The sequence below is a fragment of the Salvelinus fontinalis genome, chromosome 5 (assembly GCF_029448725.1).
Source record: "Salvelinus fontinalis isolate EN_2023a chromosome 5, ASM2944872v1, whole genome shotgun sequence".
In the NCBI taxonomy this organism is placed as follows: domain Eukaryota; kingdom Metazoa; phylum Chordata; class Actinopteri; order Salmoniformes; family Salmonidae; genus Salvelinus; species Salvelinus fontinalis.
Genome location: NC_074669.1, coordinates 60,678,317 through 60,692,519, shown reverse-complemented (window position 1 = coordinate 60,692,519; position 14,203 = coordinate 60,678,317).

Genomic DNA, 14,203 nt, shown 5'->3' with positions numbered 1-14,203 from the left:
GAGAAGAGGAAAGAGAGAGAGACATGCTGAGGAGAAGAGGAAAGAGAGAGAGACATGCTGAGGAGAAGAGGAGGGAGAGAGACATGCTGAGGAGAAGAGCAGAGAGAGAGACATGCTGAGGAGAAGAGGAAAGAGAGAGAGACATGATGAGGAGAAGAGGAAAGAGAGAGACATGCTGAGGAAAGAGAGAGAGACATGCTGAGGAAAGAGAGAGACATGCTGAGGAGAAGAGGAAAGAGAGACATGCTGAGGAGAAGAGGAAAGAGAGAGAGACATGATGAGGAGAAGAGGAAAGAGAGAGACATGCTGAGGAAAGAGAGAGAGAGACATGCTGAGGAGAAGAGGAAAGAGAGAGAGACATGCTGAGGAGAAGAGGAAAGAGAGAGAGAGACATGCTGAGGAGAAGAGGAAAGAGAGAGACATGCTGAGGATAAGAGGAAAGAGAGAGACATGCTGAGGAGAAGAGGATAGAGAGAGAGAGACATGCTGAGGAGAAGAGGAAAGAGAGAGAGACATGCTGAGGAGAAGAGGAGGGAGAGAGAGAGACATGCTGAGGAGAAGAGGAAAGAGAGAGACATGCTGAGGAAAGAGAGAGAGAGACATGCTGAGGAAAGAGAGAGACATGCTGAGGAGAAGAGGAAAGAGAGAGACATGCTGAGGAAAGAGAGAGAGAGACATGCTGAGGAGAAGAGGAAAGAGAGAGACATGCTGAGGAAAGAGAGAGAGAGAAATGCTGAGGAAAGAGAGAGACATGCTGAGGAGAAGAGGAAAGAGAGAGAGAGCTGAGGAAAGAGAGAGAGAGACATGCTGAGGAAAGAGAGAGACATGCTGAGGAGAAGAGGAAAGAGAGAGACATGCTGAGGAAAGAGGGAGACATGCTGAGGAGAAGAGGAAAGAGAGAGACATGCTCTGGAGAAGAGGAAAGAGAGAGAGAGATGCTGAGGAGAAGAGGAAAGAGAGAGACATGCTGAGGAAAGAGAGAGAGAGACATGCTGAGGAAAGAGAGAGACATGCTGAGGAGAAGAGGAAAGAGAGAGAGACATGCTGAGGAGAAGAGGAAAGAGAGAGATACATGCTGAGGAGAAGAGGAAAGAGAGAGAGACATGCTGAGGAGAAGAGGAAGGAGAGAGAGAGACATGCTGAGGAGAAGAGGAAAGAGAGAGAGACATGCTGAGGAGAAGAGGAAGGAGAGACATGCTGAGGAGAGGAAAGAGAGAGAGACATGCTGAGGAGAAGAGGAAAGAGAGAGAGACATGCTGAGGAGAAGAGGAAAGAGAGAGAGACATGCTGAGGAGAAGAGGAAAGAGAGAGAGACATGCTGAGGAGAAGAGGAAAGAGAGAGAGACATGCTGAGGAGAAGAGGAAAGAGAGACATGCTGAGGAGAGGAAAGAGAGAGACATGCTGAGGAGAAGAGGAAAGAGAGAGAGAGACATGCTGAGGAAAGGGAGAGAGAGACATGCTGGGGAGAAGAGGAAAGAGAGAGAGAGACATGCTGAGGAGAAGAGCAGAGAGAGAGACATGCTGAGGAGAGGAAAGAGAGAGACATGCTGAGGAGAAGAGGAAAGAGAGAGAGAGACATGCTGAGGAAAGGGAGAGAGAGACATGCTGAGGAGAAGAGGAAAGAGAGAGAGAGACATGCTGAGGAGAAGAGGAAAGAGAGAAGGTTAGTTAGGTGTGTGTGTGTGTGTGTGTGCGTGCGTGCGGGCGTGCGTGCGAGAATCAGCTGCAGCCGATGATCAATGAATGAACGTAAGTAAACGTCATGATGGGGGAGTGATGTAGAAGGTGTGTGTTTCTCATTGACTGTTCTAGACAGTAGAGCTGCAGCACTGGGGGCTGCTGAGGGGAGGTCGGCTCATAATAATGTGAAAACCACGTGTTAGATGCCATTCCATTGACTCCGTTCCAGCCATTACTATGAGCCGTCCTCCCCTCAGCAGCCTCCACTGACACAGCATCACTAGTAGTTATAGAGGTGTTAGTGATACAGTCCATATTACCACAGTACCACATCAAATCACATGTTATTTGTCTCATGCTTCGTAAGCAACAGGTGTGGACTAACAGTGAAATGCTGACTTACCCAACAATACAGAGAGAAAAACAACAAATAATAACAAGAGCAATAATTACACGAGTAATGATAGCTTGGCTATATTCACGGCAAAGGAGGCTGCTGATGGGAGGACGGATCATAGTAATGGCCGTAACAGAACAAATGGAATGGCATCAAACTCATGGAAACCATGTATTAAATACCATTCCCCTCCATCCATTACCATGAGCCTGTCCTCCCCAATGAAGGTCCAACCTACTGTGATACAGGGTACCAGTACCGAGTCAATGTGCAGGGGTACGCGGTAATTGAGGTAGATCGGTACATACAGTGCATTCGGAAAGTATTCAGACCCATTGACTTTTTCCACATTTTGTTACGTTACAGCCTTATTCTAAAATGTATTAAATCGTTATTCCCCTTATCAATCTACACACAATACCCCATAATGAAAAAGCAAAAACAGGTTTTTAGACATTTTTACACCCAAAATGTATTCAGAACCTTTAGTTAGTACTTTGTTGAAACACCTTTGGCAGTGATTACAGACTTGAGTCTTCTTGGGTATGATGCTACAAGCGTGGCACACTTGTATTTGGGGTGTTTCTCCCATTCTTCTCTGCAGATCCTCTCAAGCTCTGCCAGGTTGGTTGGGGAGCATCACTGCACAGCTATTTTTAAGTCTCTCCAGAGATGTTTGATCGTGTTCGGGCTCTGGCTGGGCCACTCAAGGACATTCATAGACTTGTCCCAAAGCCACTCCTGCGTTGTCTTGTCTGTGTGCTTAGGGTTGTTGTCCTGTTGGAAGGTGAACCTTCACCCCCCGGCTAAGGTCCTGAGTGCTCTGGAGCAGATTTTCATCAAGGATCTATCTGTACTTTGTTCCTTTCATCTCCCAGTCCCTGCCGCTGAAAAACATCTCCACAGCATGATGCTGCCACCACCATGCTTCACCGTAGGGATGGTGCCAGGTTTCCTCCAGACGTGACGCTTGGCATTCAGCCCAAAGAGTGCAATCTTGGTTTCATCAGACCAGAGAATCTTGTTTCTCATGGTCTGAGAGTCCTTTAGATGCCTTTTGGCAAACTCCAAGCGGGCTGTCATATGCCTTTTACTGAGGAGTGGCTTCCGTCTGGCCACTCTACCATAAAGGCCTAATTGCTGGAGTGCTGCAGAGATGGTTGTCCTTCTGGAAGGTTCTCCCATCTCCACAGGGGAACGCTGGAGCTTTGTCAGAGTGACCATCGGGTTCTTGGTCACCTCCCTGACCAAGGCCCTTGTCCCCTGATCAAATCAAATGTATTTATATAGCCCTTCTTACATCAACTGATATCTCAAAGTGCTGTGCAGAAACCCAGCCTCAAACCCCAAACAGCAAGCAATGCAGGTGTAGAAGCACGGTGGCTAGGAAGAAAACCTAGGAAGAAACCTAGAGAGGAACCAGGCTATGAGGGGTGGCCAATCCTCTTCTGGCTGTGCCGGGTGGAGATTATAACAGAACATGGCCAAGATGTTCAAATGTTCATAAATGACCAGCATGGTCAAATAATGGGGAGAGAGAGGCTCACAGAGACCCACTGAAGAGATGAGTCTTCAGTAAAGACTTAAAAGTTGAGACCGAGTCTGCGTCTCTCACATGGGTAGGCAGACCATTCCATAAAAATGGAGCTCTATAGGAGAAAGCCCTGCCTCCAGCTGTTTGCTTAGAAATTCTAGGGACAATTAGGAGGCCTGCGTCTTGTGACCGTAGCGTACGTGTAGGTATGTACGGCAGGACCAAATTGGGAAAGAAAGGTAGGAGCAAGCCCATGTCATGCTTTGTAGGTTAGCAGTAGAACCTTGAAATCAGCCCTTGCCTTAACAGGAAGCCTACTTCTTGGTAGTCTAACCTAGAAGTAACAAAAGCATGGATTCATTTTTCTGCATCATATTTGGACAGAAAGTTTCAGATTTTTGCAATGTTACGTAGATGAAAAAAAGCTGTCCTTGAAACAGTCTTGATATGTTCGTCAAAAGAGAGATCAGGGTCCAGAGTAACGCGGAGGTCCTTCACAGTTTTATTTGAGACGACTTTACAACCATCAAGATTAATTGTCAGATTCAACAGAAGATCTCTTTGTTTCTTGGGACCTAGAACAAGCATCTCTGTCTTGTCCGAGTTTAAAAGTAGAAAGTTTGCAGCCATCCACTTCCTTATGTCTGAAACACAGGCTTCTAGCGAGACCATGTTTCATTGAAATGTACATCCGCATGTGTGTCATCCGCATAGCAGTGAAAGTTAACATTGTGTTTTCGAAGGACATCCCCAAGAGGTAAAATATATAGTGAAAACAGTAGTGGTCCTAAAACGGAACCTTGAGGAACACCGAAATGTACAGTTGATTTGTCAGAGGACAAACCATTCACAGAGACAAACTGATATCTTTCTGACAGATAAGATCTAAACCAGGCCAGAACTTGTCCGTGTAGACCAATTTGGGTTTCCAATCTCTCCAAAAGAATGTGGTGATCGATGGTATCAAAGGCAGCACTAAGGTCTATGATTGCTCAGTTTGGCCGGGCGGCCAGCTCTAGGCAGAGTCTTGGTGCTTCCAAATCTCTTCCATTTTTAAGAATGATGGAGACAACTGTGTTCTTGGGGACCTTCAATGCCACAGAAATGTTTTGGTACCCTTCCCCAGATCTGTGCCTCGACACAATCCTGTCTCGGAGCTCTTCAGACAACTCCTTCGACCTCATGGCTTGGTTTTTGCTCTGACATGCACTGTCAACTGTGGGATCTTATATAGACAGGTGTGTGCTTTTCCAAATCATGTCCAATCGCTTTAATTTTCCACAGGTGGACTCCAATCAACTTGTAGAAACATCTTAAGGATGATCAATGGAAACAAGATGCACCGGAGCTCAATTTCGAGTCTCATAGCAAATTGTCTGAATACTTATGTAAATAAGGTATTTCTGTTTTAAATTTGTAATAAATTTGCAAACATTTGTTATAGCCTGTTCTCGCTTTGTCATTATGGGGTATTGTGTGTAGATTGATGACGAAAAACTGTATTTAATCGATTTTTAAATAAGGCTGTAAAGTAGCAAAATGTGGAAAAAGTCAAGGGGTCTGAAAACTGTAGATATACCCCAACTCCTCTCCATGCACTGTGTAGATAAACCCCAACTCCTCTCCATGCACTGTGTAGATATACCCCAACTCCTCTCCATACACTGTGTAGATATACCCCAACTCCTCTCCATGCACTGTGTAGATAAACCCCAACTCCTCTCCATGCACTGTGTAGATAAACCCCAACTCCTCTCCATGCACTGTGTAGATATACCCCAACTCCTCTCCATGCACTGTGTAGATATACCCCAACTCCTCTCCATACACTGTGTAGATAAACCCCAACTCCTCTCCATGCACTGTGTAGATAAACCCCAACTCCTCTCCATACACTGTGTAGATATACTCCAACTCATCTCCATACACTGTGTAGATATACCCCAACTCCTCTCCATGCACTGTGTAGATATACCCCAACTCCTCTCCATACACTGTGTAGATAAACCCCAACTCCTCTCCATGCACTGTGTAGATATACCCCAACTCCTCTCCATACACTGTGTAGATAAACCCCAACTCCTCTCCATGCACTGTGTAGATAAACCCCAACTCCTCTCCATACACTGTGTAGATATACCCCAACTCCTCTCCATACACTGTGTAGATATACCCCAACTCCTCTCCGTGCACTGTGTAGATAAACCCCAACTCCTCTCCATACACTGTGTAGATAAACCCCAACTCCTCTCCATGCACTGTGTAGATAAACCCCAACTCCTCTCCATACACTGTGTAGATATACTCCAACTCATCTCCATACACTGTGTAGATAAACCCCAACTCCTCTCCATGCACTGTGTAGATATACCCCAACTCCTCTCCATACACTGTGTAGATATACCCCAACTCCTCTCCACGCACTGTGTAGATATACCCCAACTCCTCTCCATGCACTGTGTAGATATACCCCAACTCCTCTCCATACACTGTGTAGATATACCCCAACTCCTCTCCATACACTGTGTAGATATACCCCAACTCCTCTCCATGCACTGTGTAGATATACCCCAACTCCTCTCCATGCACTGTGTAGATATACCCCAACTCCTCTCCATACACTGTGTAGATATACCCCAACTCCTCTCCGTGCACTGTGTAGATAAACCCCAACTCCTCTCCATGCACTGTGTAGATAAACCCCAACGCCTCTCCATACACTGTGTAGATATACCCCAACTCCTCTCCATGCACTGTGTAGATATACCCCAACTCCTCTCCATGCACTGTGTAGATATACCCCAACTCCTCTCCATGCACTGTGTAGATATACCCCAACTCCTCTCCATACACTGTGTAGATATACCCCAACTCCTCTCCATACACTGTGTAGATATACCCCAACTCCTCTCCATACACTGTGTAGATATACCCCAACTCCTCTCCATACACTGTGTAGATATACCCCAACTCCTCTCCATACACTGTGTAGATATACCCCAACTCCTCTCCATGCACTGTGTAGATATACCCCAACTCCTCTCCATGCACTGTGTAGATATACCCCAACTCCTCTCCGTGCACTGTGTAGATATACCCCAACTCCTCTCCGTGCACTGTGTAGATATACCCCAACTCCTCTCCATACACTGTGTAGATAAACCCCAACTCCTCTCCACGCACTGTGTAGATATACCCCAACTCCTCTCCATACACTGTGTAGATATACCCCAACTCCTCTCCACGCACTGTGTAGATATACCCCAACTCTTCTCCATACACTGTGTAGATATACCCCAACTCCTCTCCATGCACTGTGTAGATATACCCCAACTCCTCTCCATACACTGTGTAGATATACCCCAACTCCTCTCCATGCACTGTGTAGATATACCCCAACTCCTCTCCATACACTGTGTAGATATACCCCAACTCCTCTCCATACACTGTGTAGATATACCCCAACTCCTCTCCATGCACTGTGTAGATATACCCCAACTCCTCTCCATGCACTGTGTAGATATACCCCAACTCCTCTCCATGCACTGTGTAGATATACCCCAACTCCTCTCCGTGCACTGTGTAGATATACCCCAACTCCTCTCCATACACTGTGTAGATAAACCCCAACTCCTCTCCACGCACTGTGTAGATATACCCCAACTCCTCTCCATACACTGTGTAGATATACCCCAACTCCTCTCCACGCACTGTGTAGATATACCCCAACTCCTCTCCACGCACTGTGTAGATATACCCCAACTCTTCTCCATACACTGTGTAGATATACCCCAACTCCTCTCCATGCACTGTGTAGATATACCCCAACTCTTCTCCATACACTGTGTAGATATACCCCAACTCCTCTCCAAAGTTTTCAGCTCAGTTTTCTGTCAAGTCCAAACACTTTTCACCAGCTCCAACACAAGGGACTTCCAGTCTCCACAACTCATTATTATCATTTCACTGTTGTTGTTGATGTTTTCTCTTGTACCTGTTCTGGTTGGTGTTGCATCAGGACGGCAGGACGATGCCAAGTTAGCGGCGAAACAAACATCTAATCAAAGCGCCCACGTTACATGAGAAGGAATAACACCATCTGTCGTAGGACTGACGATCTGTCAGCGGACGTTATCAACATCCGCCTGATCTGTTGTTTACCACTGAAATCTGTTTATTCATCTTTTGTTCATTCATCTGCCTCTTTCTCCCCCCCCCCCCCCCAACACGGCCGTGTCCGAAATCTGTCTTACCTACTACTTATTAAAACTGCCTACTACTGTGTACTAATCGTACTACATACTATTTAGAATGTTCTGTTTAGTGAGAACGATTGCAGTAAGTGACACAAATCAACTAATCAAATCAAGGCAATGGCATTTGTTCATTTTTGTGAAGTGCGTCCCCTATTCTGATTTTATCAGCTGTTGTGAAGAAAACAACATGTAGGTGTGAAAAGACGATTACTCTTCCTAAATAGTGTGCAGTGAATTCTACTTGATGATAAGCCGAAAAGAGTATGACATCCTGGCATTTAAAGCATACTTCATTTTTAAAGTTTCACATACTATAAGACATTTTTGCATACCCCAAAGTCCTACTATTTAGTACGGTTATTCGGACACGGCCTCTCTCTCCTCCCTCGTCCCCCTCTCTCTGTCAGTACTGTAGAATGAGGGACCGTCATTGACGTAAACGAAGCAAGACGGTTCTGTCAGTTTCGCTGTCAATCACACAGACTAGGGTGTCAGATCTTCTCCACTTAATGCCTGAGGAAAAACAGATTTGAGTCAGAACCAAAGCAGCCCAGCTTGTGAGTGATAATCATAGCCCTGCCGTGCTAGTTATTCCTCCTTGGAAGATCATCACCGTAGCTTTTACAGCATGTTGCCGTACTGCTAGATGTTCGGGCTGCTGGTACCTACTTTAAAAGGGCAATCTGGAATTCAAACCACAACAAAGCGGTTACCCCATCACTTTTTCTGGTAATCAGATGAGGGATAGGGCTGGAGAAATGTAAACCCTCTCAAATGCATTGATGCATTTCTATGTTTATTGATAAGATATATTCTTTAAGAATCAGTTTAGCATTTCAATCATTCATTGAAAAGTGAAACGACGTTTGACCAATCCCAGATTTCCCCTTTAAAGTGTTGCATGTACTGTATCTAAGAATAGTTGTTTTCTTCAGGTTTGTGAGCTGAAATGTACTGTAAAAGAGGTCAGTGGTGTTATTTATACATTGGTATACAGTCCAGGTCCTAGTGGGATCATTTTACATGCATATGCGCCGAAATATGTAGCTGTGCGACCTGGAATGCCTAGAAAAATGAAGGATTCTATCTTTATTATCTCGAATATTTTTCATTGTGCTCCTAAATTTCTTTGTGTGCGCCTACATTTTCCAACTTAGGCGCGCACGTGCTCCTTGTAAAAAAGGTGAGCGCAGAGGTCTGGGTGAGTGATATACATTTCAGGTCAGTGGGATACCTTTAACCCTCTGGGACCAGACACGATAGAAAAACATAGATGTGAAGATTCAACGGGGACTTTGTAAACATTCGGCAGCAAGGCATTTTTCAAGACAAGTTTTCTACTTTTTGAACTACTCATCCGCGTCTGGGATTTAGATTCATCCATCTCCACGACTACGTCTGCTGGGAAATCTATTGGTGACCAATGACAGAGAAGGTTTTGTAACCAGACGACATTACCAAAAGTATGTAGACACCTGCTCGTTGAACATCTCATTCCAAAGTCATGGGCATTCATTTGGAGTTGGTCGACCCTTTGCGGCTATAACAGCCTCCTCTCTTCTGGGAAGGCTTTCCACTAGATGTTGGAACATTGCTGTGGGGGACTTGCTTCCATTTAGCCACTAGAGTATTAGTGAGGTCAGGCACAGATGTTGGGTGATTAGGCGTGTCTTGCAGTCGGCGTTCCAATTCATCCCAAAGGTGTTCGATTGGGTTGAGGTCAGAGCTCTGTTATGGTCAGTTAAGTTCTTCCACATCGATCTCGACAAACTATTTCTGTATAGACCTCGCTTTGTACATGGGGGCATTGTTCTGCTGAAACAGGAAAGGGCCTTCCCCAAACTGTTGCCACAAAGTTGGAAGCACAGAATCATCTAAAATGTCATTGTATGCTGTAGCATTAAGATGTCCCTTCACTGAAACTAAGGTGCCTAGCCCGAACCATGAAAAACAGCCCCAGACCATTATTCCTCTTCCACCAAACTTTACAGTTGGCACTATTCATTTGGGCAGGTAGTGTTCTCTTGGCATCCGCCAAACCCAGATTCGTCCATTGGACTGCCAGATTGTGAAATGCGATTCATCACTCCAAGAGAACGCGTTTCCACTGCTCCAGAGTCCAATGGCGGTGAGCTTTACACCACTCCAGCCGACGCTTGACATTGCGTATGATAATCTTAGGATTGTGTACAGTTGCTCGGCCATGGAAACCCATTTCATGGAGTTCCTGACAAGCAGTTCTTGTGCTGACGTTGCTTCCAGAGGCAGTTTGGAACTAGTGAGTGTTGCAACCGAGGACAGACGACAAGACCTTATTATGTGGTCACTCACATTTCCATGGAAACTCCTACCAGACACAAGTGCAGTGGCCATCTTATTTTGATCCTTATTTTATCCTCTAGGGGAGTCGAGGAAAAACAGCGAAAACAAGGCAATTATATAACTCACAAACACAATTTGCATTTCCTTCTCATGTCCTCTAAATATAACTTTCAAAAGTAACGTTTAATTGCACACTTTTTTGTATTTTTTATTTCCGCTGCATTGAAGCGGAGGGTTTTTGAAGTCGCTCAGGCATTTTGTATACATTTTTTTCTTCTAGGGCTGTAATTACACACGTTGATCTGAGAAGTGGAGAGACACTTTCTAGCACTCCCATTTAAACACATGTACCTGGAGCCTCGGTTAAAAACATCAATCACCTCACCTAACTCTCAGCATTAGAAAGATGGTTGGAAAACATGTTCAATTTGGTGCTTTTTTGACAGTTATTTTCATATTTTTTAATAAAGATGTTCATTTTTTGGACTAGGCATTATATCTGATATGATCAGACTTGGCTTCAAATATTATTTGAAAATCTTTCAAATACTTTTTTTGCCTGTCTGGTGGACGAGGTTTGACGTTTTGAGACTATTCGATTGGTTCATTAAACCAGGCCAGCTCAATCAAGCCTACATACACTTTTTAATGATTTAGAAATATTATTTGACTGGATATGATGTTGACTAGCTGTGGCAATAACATACAGTAACTCTCTCTCTCTCTCTCTCTCAGGACAAAGTAAATGAAACAATCATGACTCATCACTTTTGAATTAGTGGTTTAATCGACGCTAATTCAGTAATTAATTTAAGTGCTCAGGTGGAACCAAACACTGCCTGAAGCGGATCCCCAGGGGAACCAGAAGGGCGAAACACCACTCAAACAGCTCTCCTCTGGAGTTTCAAACAGGAACCAAAATAAGATGGCAGAACACGAGTTTTGATCATTCCGTGAAACACCAGCCTATTTTCCCCCTATAAACACATCATCAAATGGCCCTTTAATTAATGAAGGGAAAAACATCCTCTTTAAGTCTAAGTTACCATCCACTGGTACTGTGCAACTTTAAAGAGCCACTGTTTTAGTCAAGATGCTATCGTTGAACAAATCCTTAAGTCAGAATAATTGAATTCAAGGGAAGGCCCCTCCAGTGCCGCCACCTACCTAATCAAGGAAGATGACGTTAAACTTATTTCCTTATGAATATTTTTATCCTCTGGAAAACGTCATCCAGCCCTTATCTTAGTCTTCGAGCCCATATCCTTGGAGAGGCTTCTTTAACCACCAGAAGCATCGGAGACGGCAACAGCCGCGTTGCCGCAGGGACCACAGCTCTTGTGCTTAGTCGGGTGTGTTCGCCAAAAATAGCCCAGTGGAGACGTTACAGGGGCGTTGCCGGGGCGACGGGCTATTTTATACCTGACTCTAACAAAGAGCTCGGCTCCGGACAACCTTAGAAGAAAGCCAGTGCCAGAGGTTAGCGCGGTTACAGAGGAAATCAAGGCCTCGTTTGCATATCCCATCCCTCCCTTGTTGTGGTCTCCACAGAGATGAGTCGAGTGAATCACAACTTTTTTCGCCTTCCTTTGTGTCTAACTCACAGGAAAAAAATGACATTTATTTTTAGTTGTCTTTGAACATAACAGTAGCTGCAGGTGTGGCTGCACTGTGAGCGCCAGCCGTGCCGTAAATGTATACATCAATATATATATATATATATATGCAGACCCCACCTCGTCGGCAAAGCAACAAACACCATCTCCCAGGGTGGGATGTCATTAAAATAAATTGCTGTGTAGAAGGGGCGGAGACGCGGAGCGGAGCGCTGGGCTGCGAAACAGGGGATGCACCCAGAGCCTCTGTGTCCCCCTGAGGAGAGTGATGCGGCTTTGAGGGGAAAACACACTTTGTACGCTGTAATTAACACCCCGCTGGGTTGTGTGTGTGTCTCTCTCTCACGACTCACTGCCATTCTCCCAACTACCATCTCCACCACCTCTGGGTCTGGACCCAGATGGTCATGTGACGCAGGTTAAAAACCCAGGAAGCGGCGGTTGAGGTCAGCTGGAGCGCCACCATTTTGTGTGCCCAGTTGGGACGCAACAAAGTTCCCACCTACGCATTTCAACCATAACTGAAACAGTGATTTTACATTACTGAACTGTATTCTTATGACAGTCAGACTGTGGCATAGAGAAACACACGCTGCCCCTGCCGCCATGGTTACTTCATAAAAACAAACCCTTATTATAATCATCCTATAATATATTCTACTCAAATCTTCTCTTCTCTGTTGTCGTGTTACAATAGCTGTCTCTGCAAGCCTTCAACGTGACCGAGCCCATCTATTGTGATTAGAGAGGATTTGTTTCCTAACCAACCTCTATAAAACGTATTAAACTCACCACACTGAGACTCATTAGACAGTGAATATCTTGTCTCCATCTATACACACCAGACAGAAAGCATATTGTTTTCATTCGTTTAAAATATCACCGGAGTGATGAGAATAGCAATGTCGCTAGGGACTGGAGGGAATCAGCCAACGAAGAGTAAAGAAAAATAGTTGGAAAGCAGCCACGGAAGGCGAGAAGAGAAGAAGAGACGTATTGATGTATTTTTTATAATAACATCCTCTACAGGTATTGTACTATCCTCCACCACGCCCCACCTCGGCCATCTTATCATTAGCCGGTTGATAGCAAATGGCTCTTTTGAGAGACAGTGAGTGAGAGGGAGGGAGAGAGAGGGAGTTAATTTTTGAGCATGGTGTTAACTGTCCTCTCCTGAGCAGCAGTGTGGTGGAGAGACATTTTCAGGGAAGAGATGTAGGTGTAATTCCCTCACACAACTGTCAAGAGTCAATTTAACACTTTCTGACTGAGAGACGGTGGAGGACCAGGGTTTTATATACTGGGAAATGGATAGTACTGAGGTTCCACTGTCCCTGACTGGACCAGGGTTTTATGTACTGGGGAATGGATAGTACTGAGGTTCCACTGTCCCTGACTGGACCAGGGTTTTATGTACTGGGGAATGGATAGTACTGAGGTTCCACTGTCCCTGACTGGACCAGGGTTTTATGTACTGGGGAATGGATAGTACTGAGGTTCCACTGTCTCTGACTGGACCAGGGTTTTATGTACTGGGGAATGGATAGTACTGAGGTTCCACTGTCTCTGACTAGACAAGGGTTTTATGTACTGGGGAATGGATAGTACTGAGGTTCCACTGTCCCTGACTGGACCAGGGTTTTATGTACTGGGGAATGGATAGTACTGAGGTTCCACTGTCCCTGACTGGACCAGGATTTTATGTACTGGGGAATGAATATCACTGAGGTTACACTCTGTCCCTGACTCGTGTTTTCCTCACTTTGCTGCGGAACTACTCAATTGGCTGTGTCCCAAATGGCACCCTATTCCCTATATATTATAGTGCACTACTTTTGACTAGAACCCTATGGGCCCTGGTCAAAAGTAGTGCACTAAATAGGGATTAGGGTGTGAGTTGGGACACAGCCCAGAGTATGATGAAGCCCTATATAATTTTCCTCTTCTGGTAGAATTGGTGGATTTCACAGTAGAATTCTACTTAATATAATACATGTACACACTGGACAAAAGTAGTGCACTCAATGGAGAACGGGGGGTGCTATTTGGGATGCATGCCGAGACTGAATCATCAGCCTGAAGAATATCCAACTCCCCTTCAGATCCCATTAATAATGCATGGCCATGAGGGGCTGTAGAGTTATCTTCACTAGACTGATGTATGGTGGCTGGGGTGTCATGAATCAACACGTTGTGCAATAAAACCAGCACCGCTAAAAGCATGTTATTTTATATGGGGCCGCGAGCTGACTTCTGGTCATGTGACATCTCTGACAGACTCTTATCGGCCAGGCTTTAGGGTCTCTGAGTAGTTGATTTTTCATGTTAGGAACATAGCGAGAGAGGGCGCGACTCAAAACAATGTTAATATTCAGAAGAGATCATCAATTTTGACCC